Raw genomic sequence first — 12,575 nt, forward strand, 5'->3', positions numbered from 1 at the left:
TGAAACCAACAACATTGTTGCAGCCATTGTTTGGTCTTTAGTGTCAATTTTCCTCTTTCTTTGTTGCTGCTTAGTTCCTGTGGTTTGGGGATTTTGGGGGGGGAGTGTAATATATTTTTTGGGGGTGTATGTGTGTGCAGCTCCCATTGGCCCAGTGCAGTGATCCGAGGCCAGTGGGAGCCGCAATCGGCCAGACCTGCGGACGGGGCAGATAAACACACTGGCCCGGACTACCAGGAGCTTTCCCTTCACAAGCAGCGACCTCTGTTTGAGAAACTCTAAACAAAACAAAGGCTACAGCCAATATAACCACTAGCTTTCCAGTCTAGGACCCCAGAGCTGTATTGCCCTGCCCTGATCAAAACCCTGACCAGTATGAATTAATTATCCAGTTCATCTCCCCCTCAATGTGGAGAGGAAATGCAACAGTCCCGTGAGCTAAGATTCCCAAGCACTTCACTCCCAAACTAACTGGTTTAGATTAAAACATAAAATAGGTTTATTAACTATAAAAGATAAATAAATTTTAAGTATTATAAGGGATAGCAAACAGATCAAAGCATATTATCTAGCAAATAAACAAAAATGCAAATTAAGCTTAACATACTAGATAGATTGGATATGAATTAGTAGTCTCTCACCCTGACTGATGACAATACAAGCAGGCTCACAGATTCTTAAGGGACTAACTGCATTTGCTATGCAGTTTGGAATCCAAATCCACATCCCCATTTCAAGTCCTTTTCCTTAGGAACTTCTCTTAGGTGTTCAGTTGTGGGGGAGTGAGGAACAACAGATAATGTCACTCCCTGCCTTATATAGCTTTAGCAAATGATGGGAACCCTTTGATTTAAACTTGGTTCTCAGAACAGTTTGTAGAAAAATACAGACATCCCAAAATGGAGTCCAGAGTCATGTGGCCTGGTCATACCCTTGCATAACTTGCTGAATCATAGCAACCATTACTTACAGGCTGTCTGGTGCATTCTTAGGAAGTCTCACCCGGTGAGAGATAAACTTCTCCTAAGGCCTATTGTTTTTCCTAATGGTCTATTACTTGAATAGGCCCTTCCCAGTCAGGTATATAGACTGGAAGCATTTTGCCTAGTGGGTGTTGCCCAGGTGTGACTATATGTGAAATTCAGATACAGAGTCAATATTCATAACTTCAGATACAAAAATGATATATGCATACGAATAAGATAATCATATTCAGCAAACCATAATGTTTCCAGTGACACCGTTCTTGCGCCATCTTGTACAAAATGCATCATAATTATGCCATAATCACATCATAATATTACCACTAGGACTAATATGAGTTGCAGTGTCACAGATACCTTTGGGAAAATTGTTTTTTATTGTTGAAATCTAAAGGAGTAAAATCATGAGTATTTTAAACAGAGAGAACATGTCTGTTGATCAGTGAGATCTATAAGCGTCCATGATGGCATCTGCCTGTCCTACGCATTTCCCACCAACAGAATAAATCATTCCCTTACTGGAATATATATATATAATCCTTCTTAGTTCTTTTATCTTTGAATTCTGTTGCATAGAACATGCATTTGAGTGATTGTAACTTTTCATTTCTATGAATAGAAATATAAAGTTTCCAGGACCCAAGGCTTTTTCACTATTGTATTTATCCTGTGAACATATCTCAAACTTTTAAAAGCCTCAAAAAAGAAAACATGGCCTTTTGTTTCATACATGAATTGTTGACATAACAACCTATCAGCTGCAGCGTGGACTGTTACAGGTGGCCTTGTCATAGCATAGTGCAGGTGGCAATCAGGATTACTGCCTTAGAGGCATAATTAATACTTGATGCAATTATATTGTATAAAGGATTACAGTATTAATTGTCATGACAAAAAACTGCTTACATAATCTTTATAAATGGCCATTGTATTTTCTCACTTTTCCAAACAAATGAATGCCATAAAAAGCTTCCTGCTTTAATAAAAGATTGAATTTTTAGGTCACTGAATTTCTCCCACTAATTCCTTCATCTAGCTCAATATTTTGTAGAAGAAATAGAGCATATCTTTTTAGGAAGACATCCAGTCTTAAGTTAAAAAACATTCCATCTAGTGATGGAGACTCAACCACATTTTTGATACAACACAGTAGTTACTTGCCCTTACTGTTAAAAATTTACATCTTATATCTAGTTTGAATTTTTCTAGCTTCAACGTCCAGCTTTTGATCTTGTTATACTTTTCCTTGCTTCTTTAAAGAGCCTGCTGGTATCAGATATGTTCTCTGTGTAGGTACTTGCAGACTGATCAAGTTGCCCCCTAACTTTCTCTTCCATAATCAATATAGATCAATCCCCTTCAGTCTCTCATTGTAAGGTATGTTTTTCAGACCTCCAGTCCATCAGTTAAAGTTAATAAATACAAATATTACTGTAAGCAAAATAAAACAAATAGATAGGAAGAAATCTCTGGCAATATTTGAAAGGCAAAGACACACAAGTTGCTAGTAACACTCAGCAGGACAGAGCACAAATAGATAAGATTCCTGAACAGACATTAAAAGCAATTCACAGTTCTAAACATTCCAAAAAGAACCTTATAAACTATTAGTCTTTTAAAATCAAATTGAAAAGGCAGCCTACTTAATATAAATGGGATTTTCATAGGTTCAAGTCTGTTTTCTACTGAACAGCTTGGCTGAATCCAAAATCTGATTTTTCCATGATCTGGAATTTTAGTGCTAGGAGACAGGCTGGATTTTGTCAAGTGATTTCAGGCTAAATCAAGTAGGGACCGGTCAACACATTGATTCATTTAGAGCCATATTTTCAAAAGAGCTATCTTTTGTCTGTAAACAAACCCACATTGACAGGTAGACATCAGATTGTTAGGGACTCAGTAATAGAATTTATAGGCACATATATGAGTTAATATTCAAGCTTTGTATCCCACAAAGAGAGAGAGCTCAAAAATGCGACCTTCAGAATGATGCAGATATTACTGGAGATTACTTTGTGTCTTATAAACCATGTGGTCATGTTCCCCTTTGATTTTCAACACATCAAAATTTCAGAACTAGTCACTATTTACATTTTGGGAGGGGACAACAGTAAGTTTCTAGTTCTCTTCCTGACAAAGATAGCCTTGAAAACAAAAGAATCATTAGGTGTAAAATGTACCATCAGTTTTCCCTAAAGCCTATTGGTGCTGCATGGTCTCCTCCCTCTAGCATGGGGTTGATTTTTGGGATCTGTGAAATACATGATCAAATGTCATTCTGTTGGTGTCACTCTGGCATAACCCTAGATAACTCGGAAAGGTGATAGACCACAAGTGTCAATGAAGCCCTCCTGTTGTAGGCCTCAATGAACCAGTGTTCCTCCATGTTAAACACTTTGTGTAACCTAGTGTAACTTAATGTACTAATAGCTGCAAAAATGTAGTGTTAGCAGTTAGTTTTGGTTGTAACAGCAAGTTCTCTGCTGTAATACACTGAAGCTCGGCTAAAGCCCGCTCAAGGCCGTTTTAAGATACTGTGTACATGTCTCAGCAGCGGAGAGGGGGGAGGAAGGGGGAAGTCAAAAGATTGAATGAGAGAAGATACTGCAGCTGGATGGGAAAGGAGTGGGGAGTAAGAAATCAGCTAGTCAGCAAGAAAGTTTTGTAGTAAACAACTGGGATATAAAAGGAAGAAACTGCTTGTTTTAGGGGTGCAGGATCTGAGATTGTTATTTCTCCCTGGCACCTTATTTGAGCTCAAATAAATTTGGTTGTTTGCTTCTCCACCCTAGTGTGTTTATTGGCGCTTAAGCACTCTAGGCAACGAACCACTGTTGCTTGCCTCTGGCATTGCTATGTCTGCAACAATTCCATTTCTAAGATGAAGCCAGAGCAATGTGTGACCATGGGGGCAGTGTAGCCTAAGCTCTTGATGTTGACCCTCGGCCACCAAAACCCCTGGCAGCCAGCCAAAATGAACCCACAATACTGTAGAGCAGCCACCATGGCCTCTGGCATCTTAGTATAAGGGTACGTCTACATTACCCACCGGATCGGCGGGTAGTGATCGATCTATCAGGGATTGATTTATCGTGTCTAATGTAGAGATGATAAATCAAGCCCTGATCGCTCTGCCATTGACTCCTTTACTCCACTTCAGTGAGAGGTGGAAGCGGAGTTGACGGAGGAGCGGCGGCAGTCAATCCCATGCCAGGAGGATGCGATGTAAGTTTACCTAAGATACGTCGACTTCAGCTACACTCTTCTTGTAGCTGAAGTTCCATATCTTAGGTCAATCCCCCCGCCCATCCACCCAGTGTAGACCAGGCCTTAGGTGACTTCTGGATTCTGATCCTCACTTTGACTTGCTCTGGCCCTAGTTAAATTACTTAATCTTTGTGCCTTCATTTCCTCATGTGAGTTGTGTGGTTATTAACTAATTAATGTTTGTGAGGGTTATGTAAGTGTTAAAATTGGCCAGAACAGACGTTCAACATATTTAGAAAACTCTCTCTCTTCAATTTTTTTTTAATGTTGGCGAATAAATGCAATGAGTTCCTATGAAAAGGCACTACCTTTCCACAGAACAGTACATCAAGACTATATACATGTAATTACACATTTATGGCAGCATTTTGACATCCATGCTAATGTAGAAAAGCACTTTATTCTGCATGTAATGCCATCAAAACCAGTTGCAAAGTAAGGCACTATTCAGTATGAGTAAAGTTAGAAGAATTTGGCCCTTACTGTTTGTAAAAGCACTTGAGATCTTTAGATAAGACAAGCTAAGTGGTTTATCAATTCAAAGTATTACCTTCTGCAAGCTAGTTTCCCATCTCAGCCCTAGAAATGTGCAAATTTCAATGGATAATGAGAATAGTAATGCATGCCTCTGCTGCCTACATAGAATTTAAGACCAGAAGGGACCATCAGATCCTCTAGACCAGTGGTGGGCAACCTGCGGCCCGCGCAGTTTCCCACAGCTCCCATTGGCCGGGAATGGCGAATGGCAGGCACTGGGAGCTGCGGGCAGCTGTGCAAATGTAAACAAACTGTCTGGCAGCCTGCCAGTAGATTATAAAATTGTAGAGCAAGCATTATTTTACATGTGGATTGTAAGTAAAGATTATGTGCAAAAGGACTGATCTTATTTACCTTTTTGGTCTGGTATGGCATTTCCTAAATTCAGTTCAGGGAACCTACATATTCTTAGCATATCACCACTATTACAAAAGTATGCCCTTGCATTCTCCTGAAATTTCAAGTCTTTCAATTGACTTCAATGAGATTTGGATCTGGACCTAAATCCCAGTACACATGGGGGCCACAGGCCTGGTGACATTTCATTACCAAATAATGTGAAGTTCTTAACCGTTAGACAATCAGAGGTCAGGATTAATATTTTAACTTGAGAGAGAAAAACAGACTCAGACAATAGGGAATATTCTCAGAGGGCCTTAGCTAGACAATGGAATCACAGAAAGAGAGCAATTACATCATAATACCAAGTACAAAGATAATTTTGATCTACACTACTTTCTCCAAGACATTACAGGGGTCTTGGACATTGGTACACCTTGGTCCGTCCTATCCTCAGCCTGTGGCACATGATAGTCAAGTCTCCTATGGGCTGTAACGCTTTGGTCTAATTTTGCTTGCTATGTTTAGTATATGGGTACTGGGTGGTATTGGTGGCCTGAGATATACAGGAGGTCAGTAGTGGGCAACCTGCAGCTCACGGGCCGCATGCAGCCCGACAGGGTAATTTGCTGGAGAGCCGCCAGACAGTTTGTTTATATTTGCACAGCCGCCCGCAGCTCCCAGTGCCCACCGTTCCCGGCCAATGGGAGCTGTGGAAACAGCGCGGGTCTAGAGGATCTGATGGTCCCTTCTGGTCTTAAATTCTATGTAGGCAGCAGAGGCATGCATTACTATTCTCATTATCCATTGAAATTTGCACATTTCTAGGGCTGAGATGGGAAACGATAGCTTGCAGAATGTAATTCTTTGAATTGATAAACCACTTAGCTTGTCTTATCTAAAGATCTCAAGTGCTTTTCATAAAAAGTAAAGACCTGGGACTATAGGTGTTGAGATTCTCTCAGGACCAAACTAGCACATATTTGAAAATGTATGTATAGCCCCACCATGAATTCATAGTCTGTTTCAGAGACTGATACCTGATGTGTTTATCATGATTTTCTCTGTTAGAATCAGTTTCATGACATTCATAGGCTAGGGAGGCACTGATACAAGGAAGAGGAGGTGTGCTTGCTGCATTTCTTTTTTTTCTTCCACCTCATTTTTTTTTTTGCTATGATTAAACCCTCTGCCTGTTACTCTTCACACAGCAGCATGCAAGAATCAGTCAATAAACAGATAAAACAGTAATAATAGGGAGGTAGGATATTAACCCTTTTCTAAAAATACTTGGTCGAAATATTTTTAGGATTTGTTTTTCTTCTCCATTTAGTGGTGAGTCTGTACAGTGAGAATTTGATACTTCTGCTAGGATAGACTTCTGTGCTCACCCTTTGCTACACTATGAACTTCACGCTATGATATATTAACCTGCTGAAAATGTCCTTCAGTATTGCACAGCAGCATCTTCAATGATGATAAACTACCTTCACTTATGACATTTGCTGTGTTTGATAACATGTTAAATGAAGTAGATATGAGCAGTTTCTTTCCCCTCATGTGTAGTATATATGACAGTCAAGAAAGATTTTAAATCATACACTGCTTCCACACAGCTAACACTCAGGCCTTTAGTATATGGCCAGTTTGTTCTTTTGATGTAACATTTGTAATTCAGTACCCTTCTGCAAGCTTTGTTGTGTGGAGTCTTTGGGAAATGAAACAAAAAATAGAATTCGTCTTCTCCAGCTTGCTTGTGTTGTTTCAGGTAAGCTCAGTTAAATTAATCTAGTAGTAATAAAATTAGTTGTTTTCTAATTGGTCTTTGGTAATTAGAAAAATATTCAAAACAGCATCATCAGATGTTCTGCTCTGTTCTACATACTCCACAGTAATTACACTTTTCCTTGGCCATTGTGTTGGCAGTTTACCCTAAAAAAATACATCTCACATATCAACCTTTTATACTCTGCATATTTTTCCTTTTTAAAAAAGTCTAGCTTTCTCTAGTATTTATCAGCAACCCTGATAACTGATTCACCAAAAAAAAAAAACAAAAAAAAACCAAATACCTTTCTTGGTTAATAGTGTGATTCTTTTGTTCCTCTCACATGTGATTTTTCTGTTCCTTTTATACAAACACCATATCTCTCTGACTGCTTTGCTTATCTTCTATATTAATGTAGCATACATGAAGTCATCAATGTCAACACTTTCATCATTTACTAACATATTTTAAGTCCTTTTTTGACACTGGCAAACATTTTGTTGCAGGCTAGCTGATTCTTTATCCCCTCTCTTCACTTCCATCTGTTAGCATTTGGCCTGTTCTCAAGCAAAATCACACCACTAGCATATTCAAGATCTTTCAGATGGCTGATTTTGGTATCAGTGCTGGGCAGTACACCCGAGCACATCTCTAATGATGACCCATTATTTCTTATATTAATACACTAAAATGATGTCACGGGCAATCTTCTGTTTCAGTCAAACCTCATTTTCTCATTTTGTAAAACATGTGTCTTTCCTGCTGGCAGCCATAAAGCAGCTTTTTTTAAGCCTGTATCAAGTCATGAGGAATACTTAAAAATGCCACAGTATGACACACTTCATTGACAGTTTCCCAGCATTCTTCTATAAATAGGTCTCAGATAGGAAGATTGTTAACAATTACTGGTTCTGAAAATGACCTTGACTTTTACTGGCCCCATACCACTAACAGCAACAGAATGACAGAACAATTTTTAAACTCATTTTAACCAAATAATTTGTTTATTACCAGGACTAGTACCGCTGATTATTTTAATCTAACTCCTCTGAAATTTGAGTCACAACCAGTCTGTTGGATCTGCTCGTCCCCATCAGTGTAAACTGAAAATTATTAATCTAAAAGTAACCTGATGCCAAGACTTTATTGTGATGATGTTTCAGAATAGCTCTTCCTCTTTATTTTTAAGTTCTTCCTCTTCAATAGAACTTTTCACCAAGTGGCCACAATTTTATGGAGGTTCCTCACTCAGCATTGCTCATGAGTCCTCAAAGAGTCCGGTTACACTCTCAATAATAATAATCTTTCCATTGATTTCAATGAAAGCTGGACTAAGCCTCAGATGTCTACTTAGATCATTATATCTTACCTAATTTGAGGCTTGACTGTAGCTTACATGAGTGCACCTGGTGAGAGAGTGCAACAAACCTCCCTTGTATGTCTGGCCAGCCACAACTGCCACTCCGTAATCAGAGGACAAAAGGGGCTGCTCTCTTCCTCTGGATTCATGGCATCTCAAAAGTGGTGGGAATACTGCACATAGAGTGTAACCACATGAAATGTCATGTGGCTTTAGGCATGTTGCCCCTGTGCATGAGGAGCATGTTGCTTGAGGAATTCAGACTTCACTACTAGGACAATGGTTGCCAGTGCAAAATCCTAAGCTACAGAGATAGCACATCTTGAGGGTGGTACAAAGCCTCACTGCTCATGGAGGAGCTATGTTTCAATGGAAAAGGTGAGCCCTTGGTGACCATGTTGGGCATTCACAATTTATTTTCAGTGATCATACTTCTGAATGTACCTCATGTTGCATAGGTCAACATCCCGGCCAGCACATCCCTCGGCCCACGCTACTTCCCGCAGCCCCCATTGGCCTGGAGCAGCAAACCGCGGCCAATGGGAGCCACGATCAGCCAAACCTGAGGACGCAGCAGGTAAACAAACTGGCCCGGCCCGCAAGGGGCTTTCTCTGAACAAGTGGTGGACTGGCTTTGAGAATCACTGCAGTAGTGCACTATAGAAATCACACCCCCATAGCGCAAAATACTGTTTCACGTAGACAAGCCCTTACATACAAGTAACAATTTCCAGTGTTGAGTGGGTACTTTTCTTTTGTGAAATCTGAAACTTTTTTCAGTGCACATTGGTTAAAACCAAAAATCAGAAGCCCTACAATAGTTTACTTCATTTAACGTTTTCTTCAGAATGCAGGCCAAGTAGCATTATATATTCATATATTCTTCTCAAGATTAGATGGTTATGCAATTAAGTGCTTTGTTTTAAAAAGCATTTCTTAAGAAATATTCAAGCATAAAACTGTATTGACTAAAATATCATGGGGAAAAAAGGAAAAATGAAGAAGGAAATAGGCTATGCGTGGGACAGGTCATGACTCATGATCAAGTGACTCATGATCAATTTGATTAAAACACTTTTCCTCTGAGGTACAGCATATAAATACAGTGATTAGTAACATTTCAAAAGATCTCACTCCTTCTCTTTTCTCTCAGTTGAACACTTAAAATCAAAGGAACAGCTTTTTATTATACCAGGAAGTTAGAAACATGGACCCTAATGTCCTAACCAAGAATCCAAACTGCAAACCAAATCAGGGACCTGATTATATTTCCATTATTACCAATGGTCCACAGTAGTTAACTGGGAGCCAGCTGGGCACAGAATAGTATCCATTGTCTTATTTTTATGAGTGACAATGAATGGGTTGAGGGGTAGGCATTTTCCACTTCAACAAGGCACTCAAGAACAAGACCATAGAGTTAACGCTGACCAGGAGCCATTCCAGTGCATCATAGAAACAGGTCTTCACTGTAGAAAATGTTACAAAGAGGAGTTAGACTAATCCAGTACTTAGTGGTATACAGGTACTTCTCTGGTGCCCCCTTAATTTCTGCAACATGTAAGCTTTTATTTTAATGGTAACAAAACTTCTAGACCTTTATGGTTGTGGGAAAAAAAATACTTTTTCTGCGTAACGAGTTAATTACATTTAAAATTAGGATATCAAATTAAAAGTGAACTCATTGTCTATGCTTAGCATTAATGTTAATGCATAATTCATGCCTGCACTATTTATACAACGCTGGCATAAAAGGTAAGATACTATGAAAATGTTAACCTTTTTAAATTAAGAATTAAAACACAAACACATACATTACTGCATTCTTTATTTCTAATTAAACAACAAATTATCTTTGTTTCATAATGCACCAAATTGTGAGAGGGCCAAATCACTGATGAGTAACACAGATTAAAAAAAATCAGAAAATAGATTATTTATAAAAGAGTAGTGTATTGTGGAGAACTATATTTTTGTATGCAGATTGTATGTAACATACTAGTTTGTTTACTGTCCTGTATTGAAATGACATGCTCTAATATATCGGTTTGTAATTACATTGCTCTCTATTGACTTGCTGGAAAACATAAGCTCTACTATTGCTAAGTAGGTATTACAAGGGGTAGAAACCTGTGATTTCTGCAGCAGCAGGTAAATTCTGTTTCCTGAATATGCACTTGCTGATAATCCTGGTGTCCCTATATTGGTGCATATTCTCTGATAAACATAAAGAGTAGATTTGTTCTACAGTTTCATTGTAGTCCTCTGCCTGTCTGTATCCAACTGTTATCTCTTGTCTTATACTTAGATTGTAAACTCTTTATGGCAAGGATCACCCTATTGTTCTGTTTGTGTAGCACTTAGCACAATAAAGTCCTGGCATATGACTCTTATGTGCTATAGCAGTGTTCCCCAAACTTGGGACGCCGCCTGTTTAGGGAAAGTCCCTGGCGGGCTGGACCAGTTTGTTTGCCTGCCGCTTCTGCAGGTCTGGCCAATCACTGCTAGAGGCCAATTGGAGCTGCTGGAAGCGGTGTGGGCCAAGAGACGTACTGGCTGCGGCTTCCAGCAGCTCTCATTGGCCTGGAGCAGCGAACCACGGCCAGTGGGAGCCTTGACTGGCCAAACCTGCAGAGGCGGCAGATAAACAAACCGGCCCAGCCTGCCAGGGGCTTTCTCTAAACAAGCAGCGTCCCAAGTTTGGGAAACACTGTGCTACAGTAATACAAATCATACTACTAACCTGAACTAATGGAACCTGATCTGCCTGAAGTGAAAACAAGATAAAGACAATGGATTAAAGAGGTATGGTATCTCCTTGGCTTGTTGAGTCTGAACTATAAAGTCAGTGCAGTGATCCTCATTGTTAACTATTTCACTGTTCCTTATTTTAGGGCAGGCAAGCAGCTGCTCTGCGCTTGTAGGAGGAGTTTGAGTCTGTGAATGTGTGACACTTCCTGGCAGTATCCAGGGCTGTGAGGCACCTCAGTACCACCTGACCATGAGGAAACCTTGTTTGTGCCTACCATGTGTCAGTTCCCTGACTCCACTGGCCACGCACAACAGAAATATTCCCCTCTAGGCCTTGCAGGCCCAGCTCTCTCTCTACAGGTTAGCACCAAGCCCTGAGCTTTCTGAGCCTCTCCCTGGAGTGTCCTGCCTGTTCCAGAGGACACTCACAGCATTCACAGATACGTTGCTTTCAAAGAAACAGTACACCCCCGTGACATAACCTTAGTCCCAGATTTGGACCTTAGCATCCAAAATATGGGGGTTAGCATGAAAACCTCCAAGCTTAGTTACCAGCTTGGACCTGGTACCTGCTGCCACCACCCAAAAAATTAGAGTGTTTTGGGGCACTCTGGTCCCTCTGAAAAACCTTCCCTGGGGACCCCAAGACCCAAATCCCTTGAGTCTCACAACAAAGGGAAATAATCCTTTTTCCCTTCCCCCCTCCAGGTGCTCCTGGAGAGATACACAGACACAAGCTCTGTGAAACTACACAGAGAGACTCCCCCTCTCTGTTCCCAATCCTGAAAACAAAAAGTACGTTCCTATTCCCCCAGAGGGAATGCAAAGTCAGGCTAGCAATCCAACACACAGATCTCCCCTTGATTTCTTCCTCCCACCAATTCCCTGGTGAGTACAGACTCAATTTTCCTGAGTAAAGGAAAACTCCAACAGGTCTTAAAAGAAAGCTTTATATAAAAAAAGAAAGAAAAATACATACAAATGTTCTCTCTGTATTAAGATGATATAACACAGGGTCGATTGCTTAAAAGAATATTGAATAAAACAGCCTTATTCAAAAGAAGAATACAAATTAAAGCACTTCAGCACTTATATTCATGCAAATACCAAAGAAAAGAAACCATATAACTTACTATCTGATCTCTTTGTCCTTACACTTAGAAACAGAAGATTAGAAAGTAGAACTACTTCTCCAAAGCTCAGAGAAAGCAGGCAGGCAGACAAAAACTCAGACACTCAATTCCCTCCACCCAAAGTTGAAAAAATCCGGTTTCCTGATTGGTCCTCTGGTCAGGTGCTTCAGGTGAAAGAGACATTAACCCTTAGCTATCTGTTTATGACACGCCCCCCAAATTGCAGACAGTGGGGAAGCTCACTGGCGGCGATTTCCTTCTAGAACTTGAAAATAAACAGATTAATACAACACATACACCTTTACATATACTCCTAAGTATATAACTAACAGACTTCTACATTTTAAGAACACTTTTTAACTACTGAATTCTGGGAAACTCTCACGGGAGAGTGCATCAGCTACTTTGTTAGAAGCTCCTGTGATGTGTTGAATTTC

The sequence above is a fragment of the Gopherus flavomarginatus genome, chromosome 2, assembly GCF_025201925.1.
Source record: "Gopherus flavomarginatus isolate rGopFla2 chromosome 2, rGopFla2.mat.asm, whole genome shotgun sequence".
In the NCBI taxonomy this organism is placed as follows: domain Eukaryota; kingdom Metazoa; phylum Chordata; order Testudines; family Testudinidae; genus Gopherus; species Gopherus flavomarginatus.